Raw genomic sequence first — 10,826 nt, forward strand, 5'->3', positions numbered from 1 at the left:
TGAACAAGTCCTTTGTGGCATGAAGGATGGAGATATCTGAACAATAGCCGCCTTCTTAACCCAACATACAAACCAAGAAGCAATACTGTGCCAAGGGATGGCCATACATTTTGTGATCTGCATCTACAGATTTCATTGCCAGAATTCAGGATGGCTGATTTCTTACCTCCTGAAACAGGCTACTGACAGAATCAATCACGTTGAAATTTTTCCTTCAGTATGTCCCTAATGTTCACCAAATGGAATGGAAGAGAGAGGTAAAGATGAAGAAAAGCTATGGCTGTGCACGCACTGTGGCATTGCACTCCCCAGTGCCCTGACGTTCTGCCACCCGTGACAGGACATACATACTCTAATTGGACTTGCTAATGCAGATCTTGGGAGAAGCCACAGGAACTGGAGTAGCTTTTTGCATCAGCTAACAGGAAAGAAATCCTCCCTCCTGCTCTTGCATGACAACATCTCTTTTTTTGCAGCCTGTCCTGTAAAATGTGAATACGTAAAAGCTCCTTGCTGGCCTGTTCCTCCTACTGGATACAGAGATATATAAAAAGAATGTAAATCACCCAGAAATACTTTGACAGCTGGCACCTGATTCTTTCCCGAGTGCCCTAATGGTCACTCTTCGGCAGCTCTTTGCTGATTCATGAGGACTGCTAAGAGAAAGCATGTGAGACATCTTTTACAGTGTAATAAAAAGAGGGAAGTGCCCTGTGTGGCTGGAACTGCAGTTCTGTGGTCTTTCTCTGAGATGCTCCATTAGCCTGCTGCTGGCAGTGATGACACAAAAATTGGAGATCCCCGATTGTACCATTAACATGAACAGATTGAAAAAACAAACTGGAATCTAACAGGGAGCCTGTGCTTTATTTTCTCTGCTTGTATGAAAACTCAGTAGAGGGGAAGGGTGGTTCTGTTCCCTTGCATATTGGCATAGGCTGCACAAAACCAGCTCTGCTTTTATTAGGGTTCTCCCATATCATGTTATATCTAGATTTACTTCTTAGGCTGAAACCTTTGGATCATTGCTCTCTGGATATATTTTTGGCTAGGCCATCTGATATTTGTGATTGACCAGATGATTAATCATGGCCTCTCACCTGTTTATTTTAAAACAGTGATTGCTGACACTTCTGTCAGCCTTTGGAAAGGGTCTTTTCTTCACCATAAAAAACAATGGCCTGAAAAAAAGCCCTTCCTTGCAGAAAGGTGGATTAAGTTCTTATTTTGAAATGCAGTCTAAATGGTCCTGATGTGCTGAAATGTTACAGCTAATATAAGCAGACGAGTCAATTTACAGCTTTCATACTACATGTTAAGAAACAAAACAAGCAGACAAGACAGCACAATAAATCTGCCTGCTGTCCCTGTGTGGTTGATGTTAATTGAATGCAGTTGTATCAGATAACTGAATGATGCAGCTTCCTAAAAAACTTGGAAATGCACAAAATTTGTCAAGATCATGAATTTGTCCAAAGAAGGAGAGGACAGACTTAAGTAATATATCCTTTAGGAAAAAAGTCTGTGACCCAATGAAGAAGCATACTTATGTAAACCTGTGTACATAGTACAAAGTTCTTATTAAAACAACCTTGATGATACTAGAAAAACAATTATATTATTCAGAATTCAAGAGACCAAAAGAAAAAAGTGATATCATTTATGGATAAAGTATTTTAGAAAAATAGGAATTAATAATCCAACTATCACAGTTAAGTGTATAAAATATATGGCTTCTTTGCTTAAAGAGTAAAACACTGCTTTAAGAGACAAACAAATTTCAGTATAAAACAAAACATTAACTGGGAGTTTAGTAAATGTCTGGAGACACTGGGATTTCGGCAGAGTGTACCTCCTAGAATAGTGTGAATGTTTCTTTTCTGTTTATGTGCCTTCATACAAAACTGGGCAAAACAATTAGCTTACAAGAGAAAGCAAAATAAAACACATGGAGCTACTGAAGTAGGTTAGCATCTGATTTCAGATTTAGAAATAAATACATATGCACCCATATATGGGTATATGTACAGCATATATATATATGGCATATCTGTAAACGCTTATTTATATATATTTACAAACAGGCTTAAATGAAAGCAGGGGACATTTAAGTCAGATACTAAAAAAGCTTTTTAACAGTAACATCTTTCTTATAGTAATGTGGAGCACTAGGGTCACCTGGGAAGGGTGTAGGCTTTCCAGTATTGGAGGATTTTAAAAGCAAGCTGGATAAATGTGTAAGGTGTGACCTAAGTATTGCTAATCCCACCTTGGGGTAGAAGAATGGACTAGGAGTCTTTGAGGACTTTCTCAGCCAGCAGTCTGTGTGACTCTAGGATATAGCCAAAGGATAGGTTAGGTGTTACAGATCCACATCTGACAAAGTATAAGAAAAATAGTCTGTGATTTGCAGATGCAGAGACACTTGTTACTGAGCACAGAGGACAGCTCCTCTCTAGCTCACCTACAAGAAGAGAAAACACGGATTCAGTAGTAGTCCCTGGCAGAGGAGCCAAGCTGTATAGACAGGGCTGATCAGCCTATTTCTCCACCGTTTTGCTGCTTCATATTGTGACTTATGTCCCATTTATAGCCTTTGGCTAGGCTTTGTGTCTTTAAAGCTGTTAGTAAAGACAATTATCTAAATATAAATTACGGATGTACAACTTTGGGACAGCACACTCTGACTCAGAATCGTCTTCATACTGCTCTGTCACGTTCTTCCACCTGCATCTAGATGGCATATTGAGTCATATTGACAGTGTAGTTGGCTATAAAGTAAAAGACCTTCAGTAAAGGACATTTTTTAAAAAAACTTAATTTTTCTGCAGTCTTTCAGAATGTGTACATGAACTGATATCAGATTGACTAGATTTTAAACAGTATCACAGAGGTTTTGCATCATTTACAGGACGTAGCACAGACAATGGATCAAGGACTGAAAGCTGCAGGAATCAGGTTCTACCACTGCTGTATGGTCACAGGCAATTCACTGTTAATTGCCTCTTGCCTCAGTTTCCCCATCTTTAAAACTGGGATGATAAAGGTTGTCTTCCTCGCACAGGGAGTAGAATGAGCATAATCAGCAATTTAACAGCACTTAGGAAATACAGAATGATATACCAGCATGGACCTGTAGAGTATTCAGACCAGAGAACCCTTATTTGTAAGATCATTCTTAACGTTATGCTTTGTTATGCTTTATTGGCTGTTATTAAATGTCAAAACGGGCCAAGTAATACAATAAAAAGTAAAGGGGAAGTGAGTTTTAATTACTCCTTAACCAGCCCATTTTCAGCTTCCCACAAAAATATGGATCCTGTATGGCCATTGTGACAGCCCTGCTCCAGTGCTTTCTCAACATACACCAGGCAATTGCACCAGGTACGTGCTTGATGAGTTTGGATGTACCTCCATGCTGGTTTTCTGCTGTGCCTTGAGCTGCTGCTGTCCTTTCTGTTTGTCACAAACATGTCTTTCCCCTGCATTGCTGTAAGCACCCATGAATGAAGTCAGGGACTGGCTACAATCAGGAGGAAATAGTAGAAGAGGACCTTTAAGTAGCAAAACAAACAAATGAAACAAACCAGCCACATTATTTTAAAGCGGAGGATTTGCCATTCATACATCCCTTGTATGTGATCACTAAAAATGTGCCACAGCCTTACTTGAATAGCCCTTAAAAATGCCCTGTTACTTGCTCACCCCACGTCTCCATGTAAAGAATATGCAGGACAGTAGCTGAAGATTTATTTGGGGACTGTGTTTAGGGCAATACAACAGTCTGCATGGTTTTATTTTTAAGCACTAAAAATCTCTCATGACAAAACACGGACTGTATGGTGCTGGAAGAAACCCACGGCAGTAAGTCACAGGTGTACATTTTACGAGCAGGTGAAATGCATACAGCATTTGATAGAGAGCAGTTATTCTTAAGGCGTACATTTTCAGTTCGGAAGCATTAGATATTTAAGCAGGTGTGTATTCAATGTAAGAAAACATCAGATTCCTTTTTCTCTTACATGCTTTTCATAGGAGTGGCTTGATTTTCCGATTGTTCCTGATGTTCCTAAGATAAAAACAGAAGCAGGGAATTATCCTACTGTATGATGTACATTTGATCTTTATAGGGTTTTTGGGTTTACTTTCTATGAAAACTGCATTCCAAGCAGTACTTTCTGCTCATGAATATAGAATTATCTTATTACTGTAAATGTAACATACTATTTTACATTTTAATTGAGGAGCTGGTGTTCTACCCGGGTAAATGCCCATCAGTATTACATGACACACAATTAAAGCAGAGTGTCAAAACCTAATTTTCTAAGGCAAATGTTTAAAATCACATATGTGCCTATTTTTGGATCAAAACCCCTTATCAAGCTGTACTCTAGCTTTCCTAGCAAATACGAATGTGCAGACCATGGCAGTATGAATCATCAGCTTGCCTCTGATCAGAATTCAGGGTATATTCTGGTTTGTGTATAATACTAATTGAGTTTGGCTTTGCACCTGAAAGCACACACTTAATTTTGACTGCATGGGACTATCATACGAGGAACGACTGTTTTATATTTCAGTGAAATTTACTCTACATTTTAGGAAATCATTAAGCGTATTTTTTTTTCCTCCAGGCTGCTGCAAGCTTACATTTTGGTTCATGAGAGATGAATGTTATTCCTGAGACTAAAACCAGTATTTAATTATTCTGTAATATTTCTGTCACAGTAGTACTTAGAACCTCCTCTTGCTGTTCCTGTAAAATTCTTCCCAAATTCACTAAATCATAATAATCTCAAAAGTCAGTATTTGCACACGCTTAAGCAGATGGTTCCTAAGAGATGGCTGCTTAAACCACTCTGTATTTAACATGCTCAGTTTGGGGCTTTGCAATTGCTTTTTTTGGAAGCCAGGGGCTGCTCTGGTCCCTGGCAATTCTGCTAAGTTCAGGGAGATTGTTTTCCTGGTTGGGTTTTTTTTTTTTGGTTGGTTTGGTTGTGGTTTTTTTTGGTCGGTTGGTTGGGGTTTTTTTTCCAATGCATCCTCCTCTGATATCATGGAAAGTGAATTAGTCTGAGTGGAATGGAGATGAACAGAGGTTCATGGAGATACAGAAATCTTAGGAAGCTGATGGGGAATAATGGTGCAGAGGGGAAGTGGGGTCAGCAGGTGGGATAGAACAGTAAGGGAGTGTATCCCAGGCTTGGGGAACACATTACTTACAAGAGTGGAAAATGAGCACAGAGATGGGTCTGTAACCACCACCATCCACCTCCCCAGTTTGTATTCCTGGGTCTCTTCTGCTGCCAGACAAAAGCAGTGACAATCACAGCTAACGGTGTTTCATCCTCCCTTGGAAAGTTTGTTTCCCTCTCAGCTTGTAAGGCCAAAGTCTATATATTAAGAGTTCGGATCAGTCCTTTGAGATGATACTGCATGCAGGAATTCATGTGGGGGAGGGGAAGACATTTGCTTTAAAATCGCTTCCCCCCTTCACACCCCCTGCCCCCCCTGTTCCAGAATACAGATTTATATCTGAGGAACATTCAGGTTGCAGAGCACTGAAATGTTCAGAAACACCTAACTTGAGATGCCAGTATGACCTTAATTTGGCCTCAGTGTGCACACAGATTTTACTTACATGATAATGCATTAGGTTTTTTTAGGATTAGGATTTTTTAATTGATTAGGATTAATTAAGGAAGCAGAGTTGCATATGGAATGAGTCTGTTCCCTGGAGGCCAGACCCTGCGTCATTTGCTGTAGGTGCTCGAAGGAAGCTGTGATTGGAACGAAGAGGAAAGAGGAAAAGAAGAGGAAAGATTCACGAGTTATGTAGCTGTATACCCTCCTGCAAATCAGATTTTGTCCTTGCCTTTCACTGCTGTGTCTGACTGCCTGAGGACTCCGATACTTGACAGCTGGGACACATGATTTTGTCTGGGTAAATGTATGGGAGGAAACGGCTTGAGTGGGGGAGAGCTGCAGAAAGATGGGTGAACTCAGCCTTGGCTTCTGAAATTTCTGTCTTCTTGTCAGGCCTGGCATATCCTCTGAGTGAAACAGAAAATCAAGATAAGCGACACTAATTCCTGGGTCACTGATCTGTAGCCAGAGGTCCAGGTGGCTTGGAATGGCCTGGACTGAGGTGAAATTGGCTGCAGCTGGAGAGAGGAGGAAAGGGAGCAGGGCGTGAAGAGTGGTCAGGCTTTGGCACAGTCAAGCTCACAGATGTGAGAAAAAAGGTAACCAGAAAGGGAAACCTTCAGTAAGGTGGAGTTCAGGGTTGACAGAGATCGTGAAACTCTGCTGTCTCTTGGTGAAGCTTCGCAGTTTCTTCCCATTTGCCACTGCTGAGGCTGTGCTGCTTTCAGCTGTCACTGGGGATGCCACCAGCCCGCCGATGCAGTGGACTGTCAACACAGAGGATTACCCGCAGAAAAAAAGTCAGTCAGTTCTTTTAAAGAGAACAGTGCCTTCCATTTACACTGGCTGCGATGTTGTGGTTTCCCCTTGCCTCCAGTTCTTGCAAAGAGCCCACGAAGGAGCTTGCTGGCGCCGTGATGGCACGGTCGGCCAAGTCCCGGCCGCGGGGCCAGGCAACATCCCCGCTTCTGCCCGGTGCACGGGGCGTCCTCGTGCCCTGCTTCCGTACCAGATCCCGAGCTTGCTGCTCTCCCTTGTTCTCCTTTAGTCCGCCCTCGGTTTCCCTCTCCCCCTCCCCACACCTCCTCCCCTCAGACCACCGCGGGCTCCCGCCGCCCGGGGCCGCCGCGGGGCCTCCCCGACGGGCAGCGGCAGCGCCGCGCCTTTCCCGCCGCGGGGAGATACCGCGGCCCCGAAGGGCTGGCGGGGAGGGCGGGCGGCCGCGGGGCGGCGGTGTTGCGCAGCGCTCCCGGGGCCTAGCGGGGCCGGGCCGGGGCCGGTGCTGGTGCTGCCTGGCGCAGCGGCCGGCCCTGAGGGCCCTGGCCGCCCGCCTTGCCCCGCCGAGGGACGGCTCCGCGGAGGCGCCGGCGCTTTGACGCCTCACGGGGCCGAGGCGCCATTTCGTGGCCGCGGGTGCTGGCCCCTGAGGTGCCTCGGCTCCGCCAAGCCGGGCGGCCCGGGCCAGCCGTGAGCGCCTTGCTCCGGGCTCCCGCTGTCGGCCCCGCCCGGCAGCCAGGGCCGTGGGCGCGCCGGGCGGTGCGGAGGAGCGGCGGCTGCCGGGCGGTGCCTCCCGTGGGCGGCCGCGGCGGGGGAGCGGGGCGGGCGGGCTGCTGCTGCCGTGTGGGGAAGGCAAGGAAGGATCTGTGAATCGGACCCTTCAGCTCCCCAGCTGAAAAACCGGCCGGTGCGGCTGGTGTGAGGCTGCTCTAAGCGTGTGGGCGTTACCCAGCCGGCATATCGAATTCGAAGCATACGGTATTTCTGCCCAAAAGAAATGGTCAGGTTCTGTTCTTCGTGGGTTTGTTTGTTTGGGTTTTGTCACCTTCCAGACACAGGCGGATACTGCTGCAGAGAAGAAAGGCAAATCCAATGCCATGGAAAAGCAAGACTGAAGGTGCAAGCAGCAAGGGGCAGCCCTGGTACGGCGCCGAGGTGGAGGAAGTCAAAGCATTTCTGAGCAGCAGCAGACGAGTGTCTCTGAGCAAGTGTCAGAGTGTCTTGGCAACAGTACAAGATGTCTGCAACTTTCCTTCACTTATGCAGAAAACACGTCATGTAGGCAGTGCAGTGGTGCGTGAACACGGCAGTGTAGGCTAGGTTTTGAAATATTTGCATCGAAAGCAAAGACTTGTTTGGTCGGTGTAGGGAGGCTGAAAATTTTGTGACAGGGGCTATGGCATTTCTCTCTCTGGCCATTAATTGGTTGTTACAAATCTGCAGTGCAGTCATGGCTTTTTTTTTTTTTTTTTTTTCCCTTCCCCTCTCCTCCTTTCCTCTCCTTCAAATTATTTATTCTTAATAGTATTAGTAGTTTTAAGTGCTGTAGAACATCAACTAGTTTCTTTGGTAACCAAATCGGTTACACACCCACACAAAGTTAGAATCTGCTAGGTGCATTTTCCCTTTTAGAAAAGATGTCAGTTTTGAAAACCACAGCAGCAGGGCAGCAGTCTGTGTTCTCAGGGAGTCATTCCAGAAAAAGTTCCGTATACCATATGCAGATTTATGTCTAAGTCCTGATCTTTTGTTTATACACACATATGGAACTTGGAATATATTACCTATATATTGATTTTCCCAGTGACTTCAGGATTATATACTTCTTTCTCATCCCAGTATTTCATCATTCCCACTTTCGCCCTCACTCCTCCTCACTTGTGGAGAATAGGTGGCTGTGAAAGAGCACATGGTAGAAATACAGCACAGGTGAATAAGCTTGCAAATGCATGCTGAATTGCTTCTTACTTTATTTGGTAAGCAAGTAAAAATAAGGTAAAATTTTGCACTGTTCCTTAATCTACCCCCTGAAATTATAGAGGCGAATGCAGTGGCTTTTGTAGATAGCTTCTTTTTAGGGATTTGAATATAAAAGTGGCCTTTCTGTTCTTGGTAGTTTTTTGAAAGCAAATAGGTACACGCAGGATTACAATTAATTTGTGAGTATGGATTGTTACAATTAATATGACTAAGAATCCCTGTCATATTGTCTTGATCATGACCAGTAGTTTAGTCTATAGCAGAAGCTTGGAGACTTTTATTGCACTTTCTCTAGTGACATGTCAAATCCCCACAAAATTAAAACATGTACATTTTTAAACATATTTCCCTTGTTTCTGTATATGAGGCGAGATGGCACTAGTATTTGAGAAGTGAAAGATAGCCATAAACACAGGCTGAGCCTGACAAGGCCATTTCATTGTTCTTGTCTGAATGAAGTGCTAAGAAGGAAACAATAAACAGGGAAGGGCAAATTAGAAGGTTTTACTTTCTTTCCTTTCCAGTTCTGAATCATCAGTCATAAACCAGAATAGTAGGTATGTTTTTAGTTAAATATGGGTTTTATGCTGATGCGATGCCTTTTAACTGCAGTTCTTCTGGAGTGGGAAAAGCCTGACACAAATACAGAGAGCACCTGAAAGTACTCTTATGCGGTACTTGTCATTTCGTAACACCCCTTCCTGCGCTACAAGTACATAACATGCTGTGCAATTCCGCACTAGAAAGCTGGAAAGGTTGCAACGCCTAGTTTACAGGAGTCTGATGAAGATTGAGCTGGGTGATGTGCAGTAAGCATTTTTTGTAGTACTGCATAGTTAAAATTTAATCCATTATAAATAAGAGCTAATGAAAACATTAGTGGGAAGAAAAGCCTGGCTTGAAGGAGACAGGCACATACTGCTATCCTCCTCTAGGTCATTTATGTCAGCCTATGGCCACATCACTTTCTTAAACCTGTAGGGAACATTTCCCTCTGGGCTTCTGCACATTCTGCTGTCTCCTCCTGGTGCCAGACACAGTCCTTTCTGCAGCATCTTTCTTGGGCGCTTCCTGTCTCTCATTGCCATAGAGACAGAGTGTGCCTATTAGAGACACAGCAGAGTTGTGCTCACCCAAACCCAGGGATGGCTGGAGAAGGCAGACCACGAGCAGACCTGTAGGCTTAAGGTGCCGTGGAGAGGATTTTGTGGCTGGGTGCTGATCTGCATAGCTGTTTCAGTACAGGGTCCAAAAATCCTCTGTAGGTGAAATGACCCTGCAGATGCAGCCAAAAGGCTTAAGGAACTCTTTCCCTATGCCCTGGGTTATCTGAACCATGGTCTAACACTATTTCTGTTAAAGATGATGCACAGCATTATTTCATGTTCTCAGTAATAACCAAAATGCTGCATAGAGCAGGAAGGCTGGGCTTGTAATACAAGAGCTAAGCAAGGACTCAAGACAGCCTTGATTCTTGCCTCTGGCCCAGTGTTTCTGTGTGGTTCTGACCAAATTGTCTCCCTTAGTTTCTTCTCTTCAGAACACGGGTATTATTTTCTTTCACCCCTTTGCAGGGTAAGTGGGAGCCTATGGCCATCATCCAGCCTAATCTCCATGCACATACATACTGTCAGTCACTTTCGCATTTGCTCCAGAACAGGCCTATTGCAGCCCCTGAGTAATTCAGCAAGCTTGAGTGCCTTTGGTGCCTTGCTATGGGCCTGTAGTCTCCTGCATCCTGTTTGGAGAGGCAGGTGCCAGGCAAGGTGCCTCAAAGCATGGTTGGTCCATCACCAGTCATCCCAAGTCTTGTTTGTAGTAACTGATGTTGGCACTTGCGGTCTAAACTGTAGTTGGAATAACAGGAGTGTAGGTGCAAAGTACGTGGTGACAATGTTTACTGTGTGTAAGCCTCTGCTTAGTCCCAAACCTGAAGTAGCACCACTACTGTAGTAGGAGTGTATATGGTTACTCTTACAGTGAGCAGCAGCTATAGGGCAGAAGGTTGTTTCTGCTGAACTGGTGCATGCGTGCCTTCGCCCATACCTGCATGTGAGAGTGGTGGGAAAGAAATGGGGAACAGTCAGTCATGCCCCTCATTCCCCCAGCTGGCCGCTGCACTGGGGAAACTGGGGCAGCACACTGCATCAGGGACGGACCAGCACATGTGACACGTCTATGTCCAGGCAGGTGTCTGGTGCAAAGACCCTCGGTGCTGTGCTGGCCAAGCAGTGTCCCTGGATGGTAAGATAAGGTTAACAAACACGCACTTCGGCTAATAAAGCTTGACTCTCAATGGGCCTAATTAGCTTCTGTACAGCAAGACAGCAAAATGAGTGGCAGCTCTGCAGCTACATCACTGGGCACAGTCCCATGCACAGCTGCTGTTTTCCTTGTCTGCTTGGGAGAATCTTCTACTTGTG

The sequence above is a fragment of the Falco cherrug genome, chromosome 2 (assembly GCF_023634085.1).
Source record: "Falco cherrug isolate bFalChe1 chromosome 2, bFalChe1.pri, whole genome shotgun sequence".
In the NCBI taxonomy this organism is placed as follows: Eukaryota; Metazoa; Chordata; class Aves; order Falconiformes; family Falconidae; genus Falco; species Falco cherrug.